This window comes from Triturus cristatus, chromosome 9 (assembly GCF_964204655.1).
Source record: "Triturus cristatus chromosome 9, aTriCri1.1, whole genome shotgun sequence".
Classification (NCBI taxonomy): domain Eukaryota; kingdom Metazoa; phylum Chordata; class Amphibia; order Caudata; family Salamandridae; genus Triturus; species Triturus cristatus.
Window position 1 is genome coordinate 18,410,366 of NC_140592.1, and position 25,468 is coordinate 18,435,833.

The window sequence follows — 25,468 nt, forward strand, 5'->3', positions numbered from 1 at the left end:
AATGTTTAACAATTTTTTTTTTTAAGTTCAAAAGAGTTTTATTGAGCAATGAAAAGGTAAATGCAATACAAGATATCAATTGGGGAGATAGGGAGGGGAAAAAAAAAAAAGGGGCAGGAAGGAGGAGGGGAGTGGGATTACAAATGAAACATATAAGAGAAATTGCATATGGAAACAATGAACATGGGCATTAAAAGAAATAAAGAAATTGTGTCAATCCTGATCAAACAGTAAATTACAAAGAGCATGAAAATGAAACAACAAGGTAAAATATGCAGAAAATGTTTAACAATAACTTAAGCACAAATATGGCTGGGGCCCTAGGGGCGTACCAGACCATATACTAAAAAAGAGGTTTAGGAAAGTTGACTTGCAAGGGGACAATGCCTAGGGCCTGTAGAATCGCTGGGACTTCACTAATCCACCCAAGGCAGGTAAGTAAAAGACCCACGGGAGACGCGTGCAGTGTGAGAACACAGCAGTGGGTTCCCTATTGATTTCAATGGAGCAAGTCGCGGTTGGATTTTTAAAGTTTTAGGGTACTTCGGGAGAGTCTACAAGCAAGCCACTTACAAGGTAAGTAACTCGAGGGCCAACACACACTAGGGCACCGGAGTGCATGAGTTACCTCACCCAGGGAAGCCGGGTGCATAGGTGTCTTTTGGTGTCGGGTTGCGTCGCTGTTTTCTATGGAAGACTGAAGAAGTGTCCGGTGGAATCCAAGGCTGGATTCAAGATGAAGATGACCTGAAAGCAGAAGGGACAGTGTTCACAGTCACTGGCCAGTGACCCGGGGCCAGGAAGATGGATGCCCACGGAAGTCGGGTGATTTCAGGTGATCAAGGGTGTTTTGACTCTTCAGGCACGAGGTCCAGGAGGCATCGATGATGACCAGGAGCTGGATTCGGACTGTTCCACTACGTCTGCAGCTTACTGAGGTGTCGGCAACCGGATTAGCACCAACAAGCCTTGGCAACAGCAAGTCTTGTGGAAATTGAAGAAAGTCAGCGGTGCAAACCAGAAAGGTCTGAAGAACTCACCCAGCAAGGGTAAGTGTGGGCAGGCCTGTAGCAATCAGGGGAGCCCTTTGGTTTGATCAGAAAGTCTTCAGGGAAGCCAACGGGCAAGGGATCGCGAAGACGCCTCATGAGGAAATGCTTTACAGGAGCCCACGGTCACTCGGGATGGGGTAGGCCTCTGATTTTCGGTGCACAACCTGCTGGAGGTTTGGGCCACAAATGGTCCAAAGCACAAGTTCGTAGAACGTTGTGAAGGGGTTGCACTCGACAATAGTGCACGGTACATGGGTATTACTGTTCCTCGTCACTCGTGGGGTCCAGCTTTGCTGGGGACTCACAATGGCCATCGAGAAGTCAGGAAATCCACTTCTGGGGCTGCAGGGACTTCGGGCTCCAGCGGGAGCGGGAAAGTTTGCGACCGTTGATTAGAGTTTTTGGTGCCTGCCAAGCAGGGGAGTCACTCCTTGACTCCAAGGGAGATTCTTCCGTCTTCCAAAGGTAGTGGAACGTGGAAGGGCCAGGATTCTTTTTGTAAAGCGTCGTCCAGGAATATTAAGTTTGCAATGGCAAGGGTTCCGTATCTTATACTAAAAAAAAGGGAGGGACTAGCTTTATGAACACTCCTCTGGGAGGGTCAGGGTAGGGGGTGGTTACACCCACTTCCCTTTGTCCAGTTTCACGCCAGAGCAGGGAGAGGTAGCCCCTGAACCAGTTTGAGCTGGCATATGCACAGAGGAGCCTACTGCTCCCCCAGTGCAGGACTTCAAAGCACTCTAGGAGTGCACCCACCCAGCCCCAATACACTAAATCCTGTCTGGAAGGTGGTGACACCTCCCTGTGACAGGATGCCATTTGTTGGGCTTCCTCCACTGCGAGTTTCAGTCAGCAGCAGGAGGGCAGCCCAGTGTCTGTGCTGGTGGCATCCATTTTGTGATGCCAGGGCTCTTTCAGATTTCTACCGTGTTTCCACAGTGGGTACATGTCGTCCCCTCTAGAAGGGTGGGATCATACTCCCACACCAGTTACTGTTGTGGGGGTATGATTCCAAGTTGTTTGACACCAAACACAACATGTTTTGATGCAGTCATTCCAAAGTTTGCATTTACCGTTGGGTTATAATGCACTTGAGAGTATATGGTTTAACCGCATCCACAAACAGCCACAGAGAATAGACTCTGCCAGCTGCAGAGGGTCCTGCTCATGCAGAGGTACCCCCTCACATTGTAAACCAAGCACCCTGCCCTCAGGATTGATAGGGCCTGCAATAGGGGTGACTGATAGTTTTATATGTGTGTGTATGGTGAGATATAGGAACCTATACCTCAGTGAGGAGTGCTAACACTACCTCACACAGGCTGCAGTAGCAGGCCTGTGGTGTCAGATTGAGAATGCTTCCCAGGGGTGGCATAATACATGCTGCAGCCCCTGGTAGGCCTGTGAAGTACCAATGCCCTAGGTACCTAAGGTACCATATACTAGGGGCTCATAAGGTACCACAGTATCCAATCACTAGTGCATCTAATATGCACACCAGTCATTTAAGGGAGTAAGCAGATAGGCTGGGGTCCTGAATAGCAGGATCCCAGCCAGACTAGTCAAAAACCATTCAACCACCAGGAAAAAAGTGGGGGCAACCATGCAGTCAGATTCCACCTTCCTACACTGCTTATTTAAAGTCTATTTAAGTGAAGACTGATTTCTAAGTATAAAAGAACTGTGTTGCTAAAATAACTTTGAATAATTCACCAGGCAGGCAAATATTATATCCTGCGCATAACAAAGATACTGAATAATCGAATTAAATATCAGAATAAATCCCTTGAAGGCACACATACCTCTGACCCAGTAGCCTGATTGTAGCTTTCAATTTGCTTTTCAATTACTGGCGCTTTATATAGGGGCTCTGGCGGTCGATTACCCTCAGTCCAAGGTTGGTTGTAGATGTAGTCTTGTGGGTCATTAAAATGGCTGTACAGGGAAAGGTACCACTCAGATTCCAATATTTTAGACGAGGCAACCTTGGGGACTCTGCCCCTAAACTATTTATTGTGCGCCAAAACCTCGCAGAATTGTTTGTCCTTATATCATGGTAAAGCCTGGCCCAGAAAGAATTCCAATCAGCCCTTCGTTGTTCCCGTTTAGCAGCCTTCAAGTGGCTTCGGGCAACTCTTAGTTTGGTTATTATTAGTGGGTCCATTGGCTTCCTTTTAAGTCCTCGCCATAGCCGGTTCATGCTGCGTTTGGCAGATCGTATCACAGGGACCCAGGGGGTCCGCTGTTGCGACCCGGTCGCTTTCATGTGTTTTGTTGGTTCAGCATGCCTGGCTATAAAGGTTTTTGAGAAACGTATCCAGTTTGCGATTGGGTCCGCCATTGTCCTGCTGGGATTCACGATCCTGTGCTTTGCTTCTGTCGCCGGGAGCTGAAGGTTATTAACTGAACACTTAACGCGTTTGAAGTTAATAGTGGAGCTTTCAAAGGCTTGTGCCGCTGCCTGCTCGTGTTGCATCAGCCTAATGCTGAGGGACATCTCTTGAGGGCTGTGATCGCTTTCCAATCTATTGCCGAACCCGAATCCAGAGACATGATTCAAGAGGGAAAGGCTGACAAAAGGGTAGTCGATGAGAGATGCACCCTTTTTGGATAGAAATGAGAGACCAGGCGGCTTATCAGGAAGGAAACGCCCGTTGAGGGCTCTAAGGCCAAGATGTTCCAAATTGCCTTGGAGGGCGCGGCCCTCTGGGTCCTCCTTGCTCCATCCAGGACGATCCTGCAGTGGTATGGCCAGACGCTTTCCTGCAACTTAGTTACCTCGTTCTTTTGTAGGTCAGACATCAGCCGCCGTAAAGCGCAGCCATTTTGCATATCCATGTGAAATGAATGCACTTGATGTTTCTGCTCTCTGACATTTCCAGTCCCGTTTCATGCCTGGACGGCGAAGCGAGCTGTCTCGGTTAAGTTAGCTCAGTGAAGGAGATCTCTGCAAATGAATCTCTTCCCAAGGTACTTTTTGTTCCCTTCATGAGAAGCCGAGGCACCTATTGGTACCTTTTTCTAAAGTTTTAGTTTCTGTCCCATGTATACTGCTACAGTTACTTATGTGAAGAAATGTATGAAAGCGGGGGAAATGTGGGGAGGGATTAGCATTAGTTGCTCAATTACTTGGTGAGGCAAAGTTCTGTCTCGTTGAACAGCTACACTGCTATATGTCTGCATACTAAACATGTTCCAGGCTTCAAGTGGGCTCAGAGCTAGTTTTGTCTTTTCCAGAACTTGGTGCAGTTGATTGGAAACGCAGGGCCGGATTGGGAACACAAACCAGCCCTGGCAAATTAGTTAGACTGTTAGACTGGCCCCGGATGGGGGGGGGGGGATTCTAGTGAGAAGCGCTGCTGCTGCTTTTGTTTCTGGGGGCCGATATTACAGAACTACTGCAAAACCAGCCCCCAATAAGAACAAGCATTTGCAATGCAAATTGGTCTTGCATTTGTGAGAGTTAGAGGTATTGGCGTTGTAAATGAGAATGTGTTTTACCCATGTGTTTTTGTTTGGAGTGGATGTGTGTGGAGTGGAATTATGTGGCTTGGAATTGTTAGTTTGGGAATCGTATGTGGTGGAATTGTCTGGTATTGATTTGTGTAGTGGAATTATGTGGCATGGTGTGTAATGGAAAAATGTGGATAGTAATTAAGTGGTATTAAGTGTACTTGAATTATATGGAGTGGGATTGTGTGTTAGAGTGTAATTATGTGGATTTGCATTTTGTGCAGTGGAGTGGTATGTTGTGGAGTTTAATTATGTGGTGTGTTGTTGAATTATGTGGCATGATGTGGAATTTTGTGGTGTGGATTGGATGTATGTAGTTGTGTTGTTGAGTTGAAATATGTTGTTTGTTGTGGAATTATGTGTTATGGAATGGAAATGTGTAGAGTTAAATTGTGTGGCGTGGAAGTGTGTGGCGCTGAGGGACATTTGTGTTAATAATTTTTACGAGGTAATGTGGTAATGTGTAGGGACGGAGCCCTGGGAGGGGCAATGGCGATGGACATATAGGGCAGAATAATGACCTGGGAGTAGAAGGAGGTAAATGCACAGGAGGAGTACAGTACACAGTGAGGAGAACAAAACACTGAGAGAGACAAGGAACAGTGAAGAGGCACTGCTTAGGGTGGGAACATGCAGATTGAGTGGGCGCAGGGAATTAGAAGGGAGACTAGTGCGTAGGCTGGCGACGGTGAGTAGCAAAGGAGGTTAGTGGAGAGGGAAAGATAGTCTGAAAGGAAGGATAGCAGAAGAGAAAGGGGAGACTGCGCTGGGGAAGTGGTTGTGAGGAGCATGAGGATGTACATTTGACGTCCCCTCACATACACTGTTAGGGGCACTTATAGGATGCAGTAAAGCACCCGCCCCTCCTTAGCAATATTTAAATGCTGAGCTCCAAACAACCTTCATAACATAGCCTGCAACAACATTTGATGGATGGTGAAGGGGACGATCAGACACAGAAATGATATAACACAATGACAGTTCCCATCCCCGCCCTCTCAACCCGTGCCTTTGACTGTGCACTCACCCCAGGTGTGCTCCTGGGTGGAGAGCAGCGGTTCCCGGGGTACTAAACAAAATGAACAAAATCCGACAGGATTCTGAATTTGTTTTAAGGGGAGAGGCGTGGCATTCCCTCTCATGGCACTGATGCTGAAACCTTGGAAATAAACTAACACGTTTGACACAAATCTCAGATGCAGAGAGGGCAACACCAGGGGTGCTGCAGCACCACTAATTACAGCCTCTTTGTACCAAAGAATGTAAGACTAAATGCATAAAAGCCAAAGACAAATATATAGAGATTTAGAGAACAGAGTTTTACTTAAGCTATTTTCAAAGTTGTTTCCTTCACAGCTCCTTGATAGTTAGCCATTGCTTTATAAATTCGCATTTACGTTGCCAGAGATACCGAGATGCCCCACTCCAGGTGAGAATAGCTCACGCCGATTGCATTCTGGGACTTGCAGTTTTCCGCATGGAAGTTCCAGTTCACCGGTAGCACAGGGTGTCTAGTGGTTGGAGCTGCGGCAGTAGAGCGGGCGAATACAAGGCAGCAACGGATTAAACTCCGCAACAGTGGAGCTCAAAAACACACTTTTTACTTTTTTTTAAAGCCGGGACTATATGTGGGCCAGAGCAGTGGCAACAGAATCCCAACAAGAATTTTTACATGAACAGACACAAAAGCGCGCACCCTCACTCTCCGTTTTGAAAGGCCTCACAAATGTTGGATATTTTTTTTATAAAATAGTAAGTTTTCTCTTTAAGCTCGCCTGTCCCTCCGCATTCCTCCCCCTTCCCACTGCCCCTTAGGCCGCACACATGCTCCCCGCGTGTCCAATAATGTATTTTAACATTATGCGCCAGCCTGACTGTCGGTAAATCTTAAACTCTCCCCTCCCCCCACCATTCTTACTGACCAACCTATGCCCCTGTTCATTAGGGGGGTGTACCACCCCCCTGAAGCTGCGCCCCTGCATATGTGGTTATTCGCCCCAGATCCCAGACTGTGCCCAGAAGGCACGGGTCACTTGTGGCATCGAGAACACCCGAGGGAGGCCAGACGTGCCGTTGGGCGAGTGCAGCCGATGGCAAGCGCTTGGAAGGCTGGCCTCGGGCAGCAGGTTGTAACCCGCACAGCGAGACGGCTTTCCACTTCTGCCCTCCATCACAACCAGGGTTGCCTACCAGTAGGGGTGGGCGGAATTTGTGAAATCCACTTTCGCAAATTATCGCGAAAATGTTTAAAATTATCGCAAACAAGCGGAAATATCGCGAAGATGCAGAAGTTTTTTTCCCGCATGTTCGCGAGATTTTCTGCATGGTTGCGGGTCGCCAACTTACCCATGTGGTTGCTCGCGGGCGCGGCCATCTTGTTTTGAGTTGTCTCGCGGTGCATGATCGCGAGAAGAAAGACGTGATCGCGCGCCGCATGACGTCACTGCGGGCGCGAACTGTCTCGAGACAGTGCAAATGGCTAAAAACAATACAACATCTCGTGGAGAACGCGACCGGATCAAGAAAACTTGTCGGCGAACGCAGGGATTCAGGTAAGGCGATCGCGCGTGCGCGAGAATGTATTATTTTACAGCGTGAGCAAGAAACAAATTATCGCCAAGCTGCGGAAAGCGGAAATTTTGACATTTTCACGCTCTCCGCGGAATGCAAAAATGTCAAATTATCGCAATTTCCGCGTACGGAACGAAATTTTCGCCCAGGCCTACCTACCAGCTCTGCCCACGAGGTGCGCTGCTCTAGGCTCAACCTAAAAATGGAACTCAACACTCAAAAACTGGCCGCCATCCTTCCAGACCTCCGAGAAAGCCCTTGGTGCCCACTACGACCAGTCCGTCCCTGCGGGAACTTCCTGCACTTGGCATGAGGTGGGAAGAGAGCTGGTCAGGACTCCACACTTGGCCTGCAGGAAGCAGGTAAAAATGAAATGTCTCCAGGAGAACTGGGGTGGAGTTCAGCCCAGCACTCGACCGGCTGAAGCTATATGAAAAGGTGAAGTTTGCTTGGGTGCTTTAGGACATGCTCACGTGTGACTGGTATGTGAGCGAGATGGCTCTGCAGAATAGAGAAGCTAGGCAGGGGTGTCAGGAGGCCTGCACAGACCCTATAAGGATGAATGTGTGTGTAAAAGAGGCTCATTGTTCGAACTGCACAGTCTTGTCTGTGAGCCTTGTGGCATTAACCGAAGATTAGCCGAAAGCAAAGGGGTCAAGAGTGGATGAGTAAAAGCTACTTTCTTACCTCAGTACAAAGAAAAGGGGTTGGGAAAAGGAAAGGCTGTACACAAGGAGATGATGGACTGATTTGCATATGGCTTGGTCTGAACTGGGGTGGAAATGTGAAATAATGAACGATGATGGATTCAAACCTGATCTGTGACTGGGCGTGAGTGTCTGAAACGTTTCAGCGCTCCGTCCATCACCTCCTTGTGTTTACTTTGTTTACCCTAAGTTTGGTAGGGTATGCTCAGACGTGAGTCCCTTGCTCACTTTGCCACTGGATTCAAGCTAGCCTGGCTGTTGAGGGGTGTTATCCCGAAATCAGCCCCAGGATGCTTGTTTCCGGTGCAGGGAAGACCTGGCTTGGCAGCTCAGGCTGGACTGTTCCCATGAGGCACAGGGTCAAAACGGATTTGCATATGGCTGGGTCAGAACTGGGGTGATGAAGTGAGCTGAAGAACGATGATGGAATCAACCCAGATCTGTGACTGGGGGTGATTGTCCAATTGTCTCCTTCACAGACAAGATGTTGTTTCAAGTTCAGCACATCACATACAAAGAAGCCAAGCAAAAAATAGTAAACATGTTCAGACTTCCCTTAAATTAGCGTGGTCGCGCCTCGTTACCAGGTTCCACCTTGGGCCACCTCCACCCCTGTCCCCCCAGGGGGCTGTCTCCCTCACCTCAGCACCTGGGGTGTCTTGTGGAGTCTGGTGCTTCCCCCCTTTGGTGTCTGGGTTAATGTTCTTCCAGGCCAATGCGCCTGGTTCTGTGGATGGAAAACACCCCCCTGAGAGGCCACTGGCGTTTAATACTGGTTTAATGGCAAAAATCGAGCAAGGAGTAAAAATACTCAGTGCAAATTCACAAGACAACATACTGGCGCGTCACCGTCTGCGCTGTTGGAGTATTCAGTGCTAGGTCAGTTCAAGTCACATTTCTTTTATATGTTTCTAGGGTGCAGCAAGCAGAGGACAGGACATGTGATGCTGTACGAAACTCTAGGTAGCAGCTACGAGCAGGCGCCTGGCTCGTCTCATGGCAGGAGTGTGAGAAGACGTTGAAGACAGGATACAGGGGGGACGGTAGGAAGCTGGTCTCCACATATCTGTGGTTCCTGCATGCCTATGTCAAGCTTCTAACGAGGCGACAATTACTCAAACAGCCAGGCGAATGTGCAGCGTAGAGCATCGAACACAAGATGGCGCTGTGTTTAAAATGCATATTAATGTGCAATCATGCAAAGGCTTTGTTAGTTGCTTAAGTAGGAATAAAAACGAGTCCATTGTAGTATCCGGCTGGATACAGTCTAGTGTTCCATTGTGCCTGTAACCCACACTGAACACCCACCCACCACAGGCGTCACCAGTCAGGTGACCCTGACAATAAAAGGGGCCGAGCGCACGTGCTCGTGGCCAGTTTACTGCACCAGTAATCCTGTGTCCTGTGTCAGTCATTATCTGCATGCGGGCCTGAGGGCCCAATCACCACATTGGCGACGAGGGGGCTGTGCCCTGGCGTGCAGCAGCCCAGCAAGATGTAAGGAGGGGTGAGAGCTGCCCGCGTGTAAACCCCAGCAGGCACGGATGGCGCCTAACTGCCTGCGGGCATGTGGAGAGCCCCAGGCCGAGGACAGTGACCGGGAGCCCACCCCGCACCGTCGCGAGCCCTGCGGGCGTACAGGTCGCCCCGAGGAGATAGCGAGGAAGTCGGGTGCCCACCCCGACCCTGTCGCGTGGCTGCAGTGATCCCGGTGGGGGGGATCACCCCGAATACAGAGCGGACCGATCGGAGCCCACCCGCATCGGCCGCGACCTGCCTGGTGGAGGAGGAGAAATGCGAGCCGTGCGGAGCCAACCCGCATCGGCCGCGACGAGCCCCCGGTGAGTGAGCGAGGAGCCGCGGGGTAAATGAATATAACCCTATCCAAAGCGGGAGCCCACCCCGCGGGAAGATCGTCGTGACCAGAGGTCTGGAGGAGCCAACGCCGGGATCGTCGCGGGAGCTAGTGAGGGAGGGGGTGGAGTAGCTAACCACCCCAACCCATTGCCTGGACGAGCGGCAAAGCGGAGCCCACCCGCAGTCAAGGAACGACACCGGCACCCCTGCCCGCCGCGCAGCATATGAAAGGTGAGACTGCTGCGGCAGGGGTGGGGAGACAAAAAGGAAGTGCCCGGTCCGCGGCAAGAAACCTGCAGCACTAAACAGGGACCCCGTCCGCAGCACCACTCCCCCGCCCCGGTCAGCGAGCGAAGGCAGGAGCTGCCGAGGGGGCGGGAGAGATAGGGGAAATCAGCGCGCGGCCGACGCCGCTTGATGACTTTGAAGCCTGCACTGCGTGCATTGCCCGTCGGCCAGTGCCGGCATTTAGCACCGACCCTCCCCCGCCCCGAGCAGCGTGATGGCAAAGGAGCTGCTGCGGGCGGGGAGAGCAGAAGAAGCACCCCAATGAGGCCAGCAGAGCGAGTGGAGCGGCAGGCAGAATAGCTAAGTGGCAGCAGAGATGTGCCCCGATCACGGGTGCACACTGTGACTGTGCCAGGCTGGTGCGGGGGAAGATGAATAAATGGAAAGAAACTATTGAGCCCAGCCACCATCCACGTGAGGAAGACACTGCCCCAGCTCACGAATGATGCCTCATCCTCCACAGAGCCCACTGACACTGCCTGTGCCACCCCCCCTGCCTCTCAATGGAAAAATGAAGAGACTTACCTGCTGTCCAGCCCGTGTCCTGCTCTCCACTGCTCTGCCATAGCTCCAGCCCGTCTCCACAGCCTACCAAAGCCTGGAAAAGAACAAGGAGGAAAAGGTCAGCAGCAGAGAAGGTCGCTGCTGAATGGAAGAAGAGCAAACCCTGCACTGCCATCTAGTGGCCGGAGAGAAGCATTGCACCAGCTGCAGGAAAGGAATAGAGAGGCATGGAGAAGAGGCAGCAAGGCATGTACCGCAAGGGCAGACTGATGCACAATGGTGAGTGCACGGGAACGCGACGGAGGCGCGCAGGAACGCGCCAGAAGCGCAGGAATGCGCCAGAAGCGCAGGAACGCGACAGAAGCGCAAGGAAGAAGAGACAGTGTGCCACAGGGATGCAGCGCCATCCCGCTGCAACAAGTAAGAAGAACGGTGTCTAGCCACATCCACCCCAGCAAGGACTGCGCTGTTGCCGCATCAAGTGGAGCGAACCCTCGAGCGAACTAGAGGACTCAGCGCAGAGGTGCCCCGGACGCGGAAGGTACACTGCAGCGCCTACAGGAGAGGAACCCACTGAAGAAGATGGACGCAGCAAGTATCCGACACTGGCGGGCAAGGATGTCGAGTCACACCCAGTGGCGCCAAGAAGCCACCACATCAAGAGATCATGGTACAAGGAGCAACGCTACACTGAAGAGGTACCACGACGGTACGAAGTGAAGCATGCACTAGCGCCTGACAAGTCAGAAGACACAGGGAGCCACACGACGTGACGAACCTCGTGAAGCCGACCTGCCAAATGGTCGCACCACGAAGGAAGCCGGCCCCCAGATGGTCGCGCGAAGGAAGCCGATCACCCAGATGGTCGCAAGGAGGAAGAAGCCGACCAGCAAGATGGTTGCAAGGAGGAGGAAGCCGACCACCCAGATGGTGGCACGGAAGACTGAAGCCGACGACCCAGATGGTCGCACGGAAGAAGCCGACCACCCTGATGGTCGCAAGGAGGAAGCCAACCACCCAGATGGTCGCACAGAAGAAGCCGACCACCCAGATGGTCGCAAGGAGGACGACGCTGACCACCAGTTGGTCGCAAGGAGGATACAGGCCTACAAGAGGTCGGAGAGCACACTGACCTGCCAAGGGTCAGAGCCGGAGAGAAGAGGAAGTCCGAGGGGACATCAATGAAGAGGACCCCATGAAAGGTCCGCAAAGAGGACCAGGAGGAGAAGGACAAGAGGTCCAGCAACATCAACATCACTCGAAATCAGAAGCAACTACGAGACAGAAGGTCGCGACGACCGGTCCAGTCACAGAGTGAAAGGAAGACAGTGTCCTAGTGGCGGGACAAGACCAGAGGGAAACGCGTAGAGTGCACGCTACACGAAGAAGCCTGGTAAGGATGAGCAAGGAGGCAGGAAGACTGGATCACGCCGCAAAGAAAGGAAAAGGAAGACAGATCCTGAGTGGCATGACGCCACAACGGAGGAAGAGAAGAGGAAAGGAGAAGCGCAAAGAGGTGTGCGGGACAGATCAACACACACACCAGAAGGGGAACACCCAAAGAGGAAAGGAGAAGAGCAAAGAGGTGTGCGTGACAGATCAACACAACACACACCGGAAGGGGAGTACCCGAAGAGGGAAGTGAGAAGGTGCATGGACACCCAGACCCAGTACCTGGAAAACAACATCAGCCCCACTGGGAGTATACATCGATGCGTAAACCCGAAGGTCACCCGGGGACGACAGACACGAGCAGGCCGGTCCGTTGGTAACAACCACGTCACGGAAACAGGACCGTGGACATCCAAGGGGCAGAGGCCTCAGGGACACCGGTGGCAGCGGACCCCCAAGACGAGAGATGGACTGTTGAAGCTGGCTCTGGAGCTCCTGGGAGAACAAAGGCAGAGCGCGAAGGACCAAGTGCCAACAGCACCCTTTCAGGCGGAACTTCGGACACAGAAAGAGGACCCGCAGTGGCTCCCCCAACGCGAGGGGAGCGGCAAGGCGGCGGTCCACCGGTCCAGTGGAAACCTGGCAACGAAGGGCCTCCGGGTCGTCCAGTGAGAGGGGACACCCACGAGAGAGGGATATCCGTGAGAGGGATATCCTGCAACGGTGAGTCCTGGAAGAAGACAATTACTCAACTACTAGTCGGAGGAAACACCTCTACCAGGGCGCACAGCGGAAAATTGAATAACAATGGTCCACCATCATTCCACCCCCCACTTCCACCGACGGCGGTACAAGAAAGAGACTGTGAGGCGCACTTCCACGATGTAAGTCCAAAAGAACACATCCGTAGAACACTCAGACATCGTGCCAAGGAGGCAGAGTGGTCCCGGCTGTCAGAACACCCTCGCCGGCAGTTGACCATCAGCAAAAAGACTACGTGGAAGTCCTGATCACCAATTTATGGTTTATTTGTAACTTGTGTTTACTCCCACAGGTTCGGACTTTTCATTTGGTTGAACTTTCATTAAAGTTTGGGAGGGATGTAGTATCCGGCTGGATACAGTCTAGTGTTCCATTGTGCCTGTAACCCACACTGAACACCCACCCACCACAGGCGTCACCAGTCAGGTGACCCTGACAATAAAAGGGGCCGAGCGCACGTGCTCGTGGCCAGTTTACTGCACCAGTAATCCTGTGTCCTGTGTCAGTCATTATCTGCATGCGGGCCTGAGGGCCCAATCACCACATCCACAGACATGAAACTCAAAACTCACGAACTGTATCGAACTTGCAAACCTCTGGATGACATGAAACTACCTTAAACTACGCATGAAAAAACAAAATACTTGTGCCGAATAGAAAACCTGTAATTCGTTTAGACTCTGACCAGCCAATCAAGAACCTCCGCCAAAATATCCAAAGAAGTGTGAAAGCTCGACACTGAGAGACTTTACACCCTCGGTAAAAGAGCAAGTGGAGAAACGAAGCAAGTCAGCCCGCGGCGCTATGAAGGAGCCATAGCATGATTCTCCTTCCTGGATGTCAAGTCAGTGACAACAGGACTCATCCTCTTAAACGTTGATGGCGTAAATGGTCTGTAGTTCAGGATTTCTCTCTCAGCCTTGGGACGAATTCAGAGAATTCAGAACTCAGCTGCAAGATTGCTTCTACATCTTTTTTGTTTAAAATGCTTTATTGAAGTTATAGGGAGAAACAAATATAAGGTATACCGCAATATTCAAATAGTTGAATTCGAGCACGGCGAATACAAGAAGAGATATGCAAGCTTAACAATTCAATAGATCAGAACTCGAATTGAAAATTATAAACAATTTACAAAACAATATACATTTCTAAAAGATTTTATAAGAGAAGAGATAGAAGGAAAAGAGAGAAAGAAAAGAGGAAGGAAGGAAAAGAGAAAAAGGAAAAGCAATTAGTAAGCGATAACAGCATTGCAGTCATAACAAAACTAAGCTAATGAAGATTTACCAACATTTATGGAGGTTCATAACTAGTAACAGTAGATTTGGATAGAACAGCTTGTCTGGATAGGAATGATGTGAGTGGCAACCATAATCAATATTTTATAATCAGTAAAGGAGTGGAAGTGGCAAGTGAACCGTCCAATCTGTAATGATGACGTATTAGATTCCACCAGCCAATAAGAAACATTTTAGAGGAGTCTTTCCAAATTGTGGTAAAAGTCTGCAGTGCAATAGCTATAGTCAAACCAATAACCCTTCCTACATTCACTTGAGAAGGCCGCAGGGGGGAAGAGCTGCCTAAGAAAAGATGTGAAATATCAAAATCAAAAGCCGTGACGAACATTTAATTCCGCTTCCTCCAAATGAGCAGACAGAGCTTTTTAACCAAAGGGCAAAGACAAACCATGTGTAAAAAGTCACTTTTATCGTAAGAACAAGACCAGCATTTTGCATTGTTAGTCAGCGGGATCTTATGAAGATCTTTAGGGGTCAAGAAAAGCCTGTTATAAAAATAATACAACGTTTGTGTTGTGCTTGCAGAACGACAGGAAGTGTGGACCTTTGCCCATGTGGAACTCCAGGTCTGGAGGGGAAACTCCTGGTGAAGGTCCCTTTCCCATGAGAATTCCACCTTGGATTTTGTTCTCAAGTGTGAAGGACGGGACACAATTTTATAAATCCCAGATGCTTTTATTTGAGGAGAAATCTAAATTGTGAGAGGGAGGCTGACTTTGTGGAACCAAAGAGGAATCCTGAGTGACGAGAAGAAGAAGGGAAGTTTTAAGATGTAAAAAATGTGTGGCATGTTGAGAGGATATATGATATTTTTCTTGATCTCTGAAAAGTCAATAAGAGAGCCGTCAGTAAGTATATGGCCGATGGTTATAATACCTTTGTCAATGCATTCTTTACAAAAAAGAACTCTATTGTTTAGCTTTAAGTACTTATTGTACCAAATAGGTGATTGTGGGATAATATCTACATGAGAATTAAAAAAAGCAATTACAGATTTAGCAACTGCCATGAATGGGCAAGTATAGGAGAGAGAAAGATCCTGGCAGGTTGAGAAATATGAACCGACTCGTTTAAAGAAAAAGGAGTAAGTTGGGCCTGCACTAATTGGCCCCAGGTGGCTAGCGTTGTGTGTGGGTTTGTCTAAAGGTAAAACCAGATCTGTTTCAAAGTAAAGGTGGGATGATAATGCAGAAGTTACGAAAATGTACCCCACCAGAATCTCTGGGTTGCTGAAGACGATGTAGTGAGATACTAGGATTGCGCTTATTCCACAAGAATTTGATCAAAGAATGTTAATGATTTTAAAGAAAGACAGTGGGAGGGTACTGATTGCATGGATAAGTAGAAATTGATGATTGGTAGCAGCATCATTTTAATCATTGCTAATCTACCCCACCAAGAAACAAATAATGGAGGCCCGCCTTCCATCAACGCCGTGATTTTCATGATGATCTCGAGGTTCATTCTAATGCTGTCTTTAATATTATTTATATATAAGACGCCTAGACACTTAATACCTTTTGAATTCCATGTAAACCCCGTGTCTTTAAACATATCTGGGAGGCAGTATTTATTTAGGGACAGGACCTCTTATTTATCTATAGTATGTTTGTGTCCAGAGACTATAGAATATTCAATTAATAAAGAGAGAAACGCTGGTAGAGACGTGTTTGAATTGGATAGATATAATAGGATGTCAACTGCATATGCTGTAAATTTAATGACGATATTCTTAAATTGGAAGCCAGTAAACTGTGGAGAACAACAGATGCTTTCCAAGAAAGGTTGCAAAGCTAAAAATAACAAAAGGGCAACCTTGTCTAGTTCCTCTTTGGAGGCAAAAATAATTAGATTGATGACCGTTAACCCAAATAGAAGTGGAGGGGGCAGAGTATAATAACTGGGTGAAAAGAATGATGGGTGGGCTGAAGCCGTGCCATTTCAGTGCTCCGAAAAGGAACTCCCAGCCTACTCTGACGAATGCCTTTTCCACATCCAGAGTTATGACAGCAACAGGTGAGTTCAACTTGGAAGCCAAAGGAATTATATCAAGAAAAGTTCTGGAGTTGTCTGCAATAGAATGTCCTTTCACAAACCCGGACTGATGTTTATCAACTAATTCAGGGATGAACTGATTGATATGAAGAGCCAATTATATTTAAAAAATCTTGCAATCCGAGTTAATTAGTGAGATAGGTCTGTAGTTACCACATTAAGAAAGATCCTTGTCCTTCTTAGGGATGAGACAAAGCATGGCCTGAGTAAAGGAGCCTTGTGTCTTTCCCATATTAGAAAAATGAGTAATAAGAAGCAACAACTTAGGAATTAACAGGTGTTTAAAATGAAGAAAAAAACGTAAAGAAAAACCATCAGGCCCAGGAGTTTATCTTTTGGAAGGTGATAAATGGAGTTAGGAATTTCTTGCTCCGTAATTGGACCATCAAGAGAGGACAAGTCAACTGAATTTTCTGGGGGTTTGGGAATGGATTGGAAATAAGCATCAATCTGATCACTTGAAGGAGAGGACTCAAGGGTATACGACATAGTGTAGTACTTTGTGAAGCACTCTAACATCTTGGAGTCCCTAATGTGTCTAACCCCATCGCTATCCGTTATGGCAACAATCTTGGATTTTTGTTTTTTAATTTTAAGGTAGTTAGCCAGAGATTTACCAGCCTTATTCCGACCACCAAACATTCTAGCATTAAACGTAAGCAAACTACCACAGGCGCTTTCTCAGGACTGTGTATTATATTGCAGTTTAGCTTTAATGAGCTTAGACAAGGTATCTGAGGGATTTGAAGAGAAATATTCACGTTCTAGGGACTTAATTTGTTTTAAGAGTAGTGTTGAATCTCTAAATGCCTTCCTCTTTTTATTTGAAACAAAATCTATTATAAACTCCCTAGCCATGGCTTTAAACGCATCCCAAATAAAATTCCTCTCTGAGTCCGAGGGAAGGTTGTTCTAAAAAAATTCCTGTTAAAATACTGTAAAGTGCTCAGTAAATTGGTTGTCGAGCAGAAGGGAATTATTAAATCTCCATCTGCGTGAAGTTGGTGTAGGAGTGGGATAATCCAAATCTACTATGACAGGGGTGTGATCAGAAATAAGTATTGAACCTATCTCAGCATGTGTCAGGAATTGAAGAGTGGATTGTGTGAAAAATATGTAATCTGTTCTAGAATGGGATCTGTGAGTGGGAGAGAAAAAAGAGAACTCTAAAACATTAGGGTGTGAAGTTCTCCAGACATCTACCAGCCCTCTAGAAGATATAGCTTTATGAACAGCCTTATGCATTTTGTTAGGAACAAACCTAGTTTGAGATTTCTGATCTGAAAAAGGATCCATCAGTTGATTACAGTCGCCACCCACTATAAGATTTTCTGTTGCATGGAAAGAAAGGAGAGTGGAAAATTAATTCCAAAATACTAAATCTATACCATTAGGACCATAAACATTACAGATCAAAAATTGGGTATCATGTATCTTAAGATTTAACAAAAGCCATCTGCTGTTATCATCCTTAACTTCGGTTAGCAAATGAGTACATAGAGATTTATGAAATAATATTATAACACCATTCTTATTATTCATAGAAGGGGAGGCGAAAACACTCCTAACCCCATGTCTGCGTAAAGAGGATATATCTTGCTCTCTTAGGTGTGTTTCTTGTAATAAAGCCACTTGGCTTTTCAACTTTGAATAATGAGACCACACTCTTTGCTTCTTGCCTGGGTTACAAAGGCCCTTAACATTCCATGTGACAATACGCAAACCATTCATTGAAGCGATATATATTAAGCTAATAAAAAATCCATTGGAGACCTGTAAAAGGTAAATATGCCAACCCACCAAAACAAGTATGAGACAACGTGGTAGAAATTTAAGTACACATGACTTCTAAAATACAAAAAAATTGTATTGAAAAGGAGAATAGGAAAAAAATGTAAGGGAAAGATAGAAGAAAAGTAGAAAAAGTAAACGTATTCATACAACCCAACGGGATTGGGTAGAAAATAGTTAAGAACCAAAAGGACAGACGAGAGGAGCAAGAGGAGGACACGGCCTCCTCTGGTGTTTATATAGAGAAGAGGGATGACAAAAAGCCAAGGGGCTTTAGCCATGACGTCAAGAACAGAAAGGACAATAATAATGAGGGGGGAGAGCAAGAGGAACGGACACCACTCTGAAAGAAACACAGAGAAGAAATACAAACGATAGCAACAAGTAGTGGAAGGACGATATTAGAGTGAAGAAAACATAACCAGCACGGCACCATGGAGACTTACCATACATTAAGGAGGCAGTGCAGCTGAACAAAACATGGGCATTTGAGTAAATAAACAATGTTGAACATAAACAATTCCATCAGAACAAGGGGAAGGTACGGACATGTATGAAGAAAAAGAGAATAAAACTCATGTTAAATAAGAGATGTGAAACATTTAAGATTTACTGAGTTCCATGTCTTCTCCTTCTTGCACATGAATACATCTCTTGAGCCCTGCAGGATCCTCAAAAGTAATTGTCTTTTCTTTAGATGTTACTTTGAAGAAACAGGGATGTATAAGACCATAACGAGCGTTCATGGATCGAAGTGTGGGTCTGAGATCTAAAAATTCCTTTTGATGATTAGCGGTAGATTTTGAGACATCTTGACTGCAAAATATCTTCTGACCAGACAATAAAATGTGTTTTCGTTGTTTGGCTGTTGTAATAATCAACATTAGATCTGAGTACTGAAGATAGTAGGTAATGATCCCACGTGGTCTGTTGAAGGTTGAGACGTTGAAAGGACCAATCCTGTGAGCCCTTTGGATATTGAGAACCGTAGGTTTCGGCTAGCCTACTATTTTTGGCATATGCAACTTCAAAAAACTGATCATGTCGGGACCCTCCAAACTCTCCGGTATACCATAAATTCGTAAGTTATTTCATCTATTCCGGTACTCCAAATCTTCTGATAGCTTTTTTAACTGAAGAACCACTTTATTCTACCTTAGCAAGAACATCTTGAGCGTCACTAATCCTTTGTTTAACCCCAGTACATCTTGAATCCAAACTTGACCACTTGTCCTCAAATCTTTGAAGCATCGCAGTAGTATCTGCCATAAAAGTTCATATATGTTTCAGCTCGTCCATAATGTCCTCTAGCGTCAGAGGCAGAGGTGATTTGTTTGGGGAAGAGGGGTCTTTCTTAACCCTTTTATTAGCATTGGCACCAGATTCTTTGCGTCCGTTGGTATTAGAAATAGTTGAAGCTTGAGGTTTACTTGAGTGCATGGAATCCATATTGGTAACAGCCAAAGAGCAACAAGCTTTTTTAGTCACTAAATAACCACCAAGGCTAAATTGGAACTGAATGCGCAGCAAATGACCCAATAATCCAATAAAAATAGACTTATTTTGTGAAAAATATTGTATAGTCAGAATATGCGCAGTCTAACAATGGGAACCAATAGGAACCAGAACGCTATCGTAGAATTTCTTGAATGCTGCCCAAAAATATTAAAAGTAGTAGTTTGAAATAGTGCACCTTGAAGCAGGTTGTTATTTTCACGTTATGCACGGTGATTCTTGCAACACCATTGTTGACATTATGTACTCATGGTAGAGATGTAATTGGTTTTACCCTTGATGTTGTTACTTTATTTCTACAGGTCAGCAGCATCGGACGTGGTATGTAGAGCACACATCACCACTTTTTATGTAGACAGCTCCTGATCCTGATGAATTGCCCTGATCCTTCTGACAAACATGGCAAGAAACATGTCGATCATTTTAGAGTAGAGCTTTACGTCTAGACACCTTATTTCTAGCACCTAGCCACTCTACATATTTTTAATAGGGTAGTCTACCTTTTGAATAAAACACTGTTAGGACTGACCAACCCTTTTTACTATAAATTTCCATTTTCTGCTACATTCATTCTACCAGGCCCCTTACACCCAAGCATATATCGGCAGGAACAAAAGATCCCCGATAAAGAGCCCCGGTTTCGGGAGCCCGTCAAGGATTGCAGCGCCGACTTGACGAGGGGCAATGCTCATATGATGAAGCATGACACCTAGCTTGCTGGGTGTGTGAGAGCATTAGTTCCACCTAAAGGAACTTCCCTGGTTCCCTGTTGATTTCCAACAATTCTTGGTGACTGAACCTTCCATCTACCAACCTCATCTCCTCCTTCTAGTACTTGAGGAACTCTGTACCCCGCTTTGGATACAAAAATATTAAAACTCATGAGGAGAGCAAGAAAGTAAAAATATGTGTGACCTAATTTGGATATTCTTATTCCCTCCTCTGAGAACACGTTCCTGGTGGAGAAGGAAGAAGAAATCTCAGGTGCGCTGGCTCCTGAGGAGACGTGAGCGTCGGAGCCTCCAAAATGGCGGCCGATATGAGGAGCGCACTGGAAGGGCAAGGCAAAAGAAGAAAAAGGTACCAATTAGACGGTCGAATAGCCTATCTCGCCGCTCGAGAGAGCTTCCAACACCTTGTCCCATGTTTTACGGCAGTGTAGTGCCGTTTTGACGTCCCTCGGTGAGCGAAGGCTTCTCGGTGCCACGGAGAGGTTCTTATGAGCGGCCATCTTGTCTTGATGCCGCCGTGCGTAAGATTACTTCTACATCTAAAGACACACACATATCTCCACTGGTTACTGAAGCCAGAAGAGATTCACTCAAACTATTCTCACTCACAAGGAAATAGACAACAAAGGTCCTGACTCCCTCTGGAGGGAAATCAACCATAAATGCATAGATAGAAAGTTACATTTGGACTCGCCCCCGATCAACCATTTCACCTTTCAAACAAAAATCAGTCTGTGGCGCTACTTACTCTGGACTGGCTGCCAAATGATGGCATTCCCTCCCAGCACCAGCAAGACCTTGACAACCACCTGAAATTTACAACAACTATTGAGAGCTGGCGATTCCCAAACTGAGCGTCACGTGCGTCCTCCAGCGCTAGCTACCTGTTCCGGAAACAGACACAAACGGCTGTGGTGCGGTCAAGGTTTCTGTTGGTGAAGGTTGCTGCTGATCTGAGGCTAAACTCACTACCTAAAAAGCATGGGGCATATTAGCAAGGGCCGGCGATAATTATCGCTCAGCGCTCTTAGCGCGAGGATAATTATCGCTGGCCAACTCTGAATTTTATCGCGGAGATAGCGTGCTATCAGCAACGCTTATCTCCAAAGCTATAAAATTCAGAGCGCAAGCTTCCAATTGTGAGATTATCGCTGGAAATAGAGCGATAATCCCACAAGGTTTGGCGATAGCTTACTGATAGGGATAGACATACTTAGCCATGATATCCACCTTACATAGGATATCATGGCTAAGTCAGAAAAATACCAGACGTAAAAAAGCAGCGTTAACCGCGGTTAGCGCTGCTTTTTTAAATCTCTTACAGGGTTAGCGATATCCTTGATAATAGGAGAAATGTCGCTTGGTGACATTTCTCCTATTATTTTACTCTGGAACGCCCCCTTTACATCTCATTAGAGATGCAAGGGGAAGCGTTGAGTAAAAGGGTGCTAACATGCAAATTTGCGTGTTAGCACCCTGTTGCTGATAGGGCACTAGTTTTATCTCTGCTTTTTTGGCTTTTAAAGCCAAAACAGCAGAGATAAAGCCCTTGCATGATATTAACGGCTAATCTCGCGTTCTGGGGTAGTCTACTCACCTTAAAGCGCTCCAACCCCTCGACAGGGATAGTAGGCGCCATATAAATGCAATGGGGAGGATGTGACGTTACGTTCAGAGATGCGGACTTTGGAACTGGGGAACCAGGGTGGAGTCTCCGCGTCTGTTTAACTTCTTGTGATTCTGTGCACATCACTTCATGCCCCCAGGCCACAAAAATAAAAATAATGAATGAATGTGACCTTGTGTAATGTAACTGATGCTCACCTAAAGCGCTCCTATACCGTGCAGTCGGGTTCATGGTATGTAAAACTGGTGAAAACAAGATTGCAATACGATACAAAGGTAGAGTCCCTGTAAACGTCACTTTCAACCTATTACAACTTGTGATAATTGACCATCTTTGAGGCTACACTGAATAGTTGGGGTTTGTCCCTGGAACTTCTTAAGTCCACCGCATCTCCTTTGAGTGAAACGCCCCTTATAACACACCCCAGGAGGCAAGGATGGTAGTCCAGGCAGAGCACTTAATTTCTATTGCACAAAATTAAAGAAATGTGTCTAAGTGGTGCAGTTTTCACGACTTCCTGGAGAGGGCGCTCACTCCACAGGCTTGTCAAGCGGCGCTGGCAGTGTGTTCCATCTACAGCAACCTTGTACCTTAATTACATTTTTATAAAAGCGGTTTCAAGAACAGCAAACAGAACACTTGTTGTCTAATATGCGTGGCTCGCCTACTCATGCCTGGCAAGCCTTGGCGGAAGGGGCCCTGGCTGCCTGGCATGCCAGCAGTGGGTGATCTGAGGCTTGTTTTAAATATGGACAGTGGTCCAAGTTCTATTTTTAACTTCCTTAAAGCATGTTCCCTGGAGCAGCACACCATCCTATCTTCTACTCTCAGCGCTGGAATTGCTCACATTTTTTGAAAACACTCAAAATTCAATTGCATCTGGTTCCAGCGCCCGGCCTATGTTAAGAATGACTGAACCCCTCCTCCTCGCGCCAGTCTCTGTACCTTCCAGGCGCTTCTACGGTTCATTACCACAGGAGATTCACACGGAAGAGAGACTCACATTAAACCGGAAAATACGAATGTTGATTGATCATTAAATATCCTCTTTCTAGCGTGACCACAAGCGACTGTTTAGATTACTAACAAACCCTTGTTAACATCGCACTTAGGGGCATATTATCAAGTCAGGCGATAAAATTATCGCCGCTTTAGCGGCAGAAAACTGCCGCTAAAACGGCGATAATGGGCTTGATAATATGCTCTATGGATTTCCAATTGAAGCCCATGTTAAATGGGAAGGACATCTAACATGGGCTTCAATTGGAATTCCATAGAGCATATTATCAAGCCCATTATCGCCGTTTTAGCGGCAGTTTTCTGCCGGTAAAGCGGCGATAATTTTATCGCCTGGCTTGATAATATGCCCCTTTATGTGCATTTAGTTATTTATTGGGAGGGGCGTGCAAAGCACTGTTAGACACATTTTGGAGGCATTCCGGTGCTTATATAGGAGGCTGACTTCTCAAAGGTGTTGAACAATCATAGACACGTAGTTCACGTGACCTAACGCTCACTCGAATCATTCGCAAGAGAATCCTTCCCACCACCCTCTCCTCTGCTGTTCTTGCCCCTTTTTACACCATTTGCTGTAGTGCCTCATTAGAGCGCCCCCCTCCGGCGACATGCACCCCCTTTCTCTTCTGCACCCCTTACTCTGTCCAGTACTCTGTTGTAAACCCCTCACGTGCAGTCAGTCATTGCCTTGTAGCCAGGTGTGTGGTATACAAGGGGCACTCACCGATGCCCACAAGGGCTGCCAACCAGCCTAGGAGCCACAAGTCACCTAGAGGGCCGGTTACTGCCAGGCTTTGCCCAGGGCTTAGCACCCCCTCGCCCGACTCTTGACACCCAGACTCTCCCATTGACCACGGGGGCTTCACCAGTCACAGCTTTGGAGACCTCCTCACCGCACACACAGAATCAAGAGTTCTGTAGAATCATTCTCAGCTCTCAGTCAGTGACCAGAGCCCCAGACGGCTCCATTGAGACTCTGGAAATGATGGGACAGTAGGAAACCCTGGGGGGCTCCAACGGTGATAGAGCTCTTGAGCACCCGGAGACCCAGGCAAACACGCTGGGGTCCGGTGGAAAGGCAGGAGGAGAGCAAGTGAAGGGCACTGCTGGTGACCCCCTCTGAAACTCTAGGATGTATGTGAGAGTGGGGTGGTCGACTGTGATGAAGGCAGCCGAGAGGTCCAGGAGTATCAGGAAGCAGGAGTCATCTCCATCTGTGGTCGAGGGCTTCGTCTACGATCTGCGAGGCTGCATTCCGTGCTGCAGCGTGATCTGAAGTCATACAGAAGACAGCATGAATGTGATCTCGTAGATGAACGATGATCTTGCCGGTGAATGGTAAGCGAGTGAGGGGCCAGGACTTGGCGAGATCATCTGGGTCTAGTGTAGGCTTCTTCAGGAGCGAGAGGATCCGGCCTGTATAGGGAGCTTCTAGGATGGTGCCTTGAGTGAGGGAGGCACGGGCAATGGTCTGTAGAGGCGAGCGAGCGCCCTGAAAGAGGGCTTTGATGAAGAACAGCGGTAAAAAGACACCATCTTCATATAAAGTGGCTTTGAGGGAGTTGAGTATGTCCGCGAGATATAAAACATGGCTTTGAAGGCTGACCATGGCAGGATTCTCTCGGAAGGGTTGAGCATCAGCGATGAAGCAGGCTTGGCGTTGCTGATGTGCTGTCAGCCTCTGTTATTTATCATGGAAGGAGGGGTTGATGGTGGTGCAGTTTTCTGTAGAGTGTAGGGTAGGAGGGCCATGAAGGGGGCTGTTGCAGAGCTTGATTGCCTTGAAAAGCCTTCTCCTTGGGTTTGTGGCTTCATTGATGGTGTTGGGGTAGTACTTTGCTTTGGCTGGTGTGACGGCCTGTCTGCCTTTTGCGCGGTGGGACTTTAGTATCGATTCTTTTTCAGTCCTGCCTCCGATGGTCTTTAGAATACCAGGGTGCTAAAGGCCTTGGCTTGCGCTTGCGTGTTTTACGCGGGCAATGGATGTTCACGTACTTTTCCATAAAAGTGATGAAGTGGATTAGAAGGGCTTTGGCATCGAGCGTGGATGTGATTGGCGTGACAGATGTGTTCGAGCATTAGGCGGTCTATGGACAAGTCTTTGAAGGGTCGGATGCTGTCATTTTCTCTTCCTTCCCCCAACCCACATCCTTCGCACGCTCAGGCTCCGTATTTCTTTTAATAAATTGATTCGCAGATTTCGGTTTCAGACTCAATAGCAAAATGCGATCTAAACAACCTAGGACGGCTGTCTACTTCACTACTGTGTGTATTTATTTATAGATCTTGAGATTGAATATCTTTGGGAATATTGGTCTGCTAGAAACATTCCTTTGTTACTTACATGCATGTAAGGAAAGATGTACGTATGGATTGCCTTAGAATGCATTGAGCGGTGATCCCTCTTCAGAGCCCTGCAACAGACAGAGCTGTTATTGTGGTCAAACTGAGAGGTTCTCCCAAAGTCATCATCTGAAAGATGCTGCTTTGAGTCGCCCATCAAGGTTTGCTCCGTAAACCTCCTCCCCCCGCCCCCCCCACAGTGAGTATTAGTCCATCGCTTCACCTATTGATTCACTGCCCCTTTGTGCTGCTCACTGTGTGTGTTTAGAAACAAGCCTGCTTCCAGTCATGTATAGAAACTGGACATTGACACTCTTCCAACCGGCTGAAGTCCTTTCCAGTCTTTAATGTTGTACTTCTTTACCTTCTCCTGCACCCCTGGTTGGTCTCCAGTTTGAGGTGCTACCCAAGCCTTCCGATGGGCCTCATGCGGGCTCAGGTG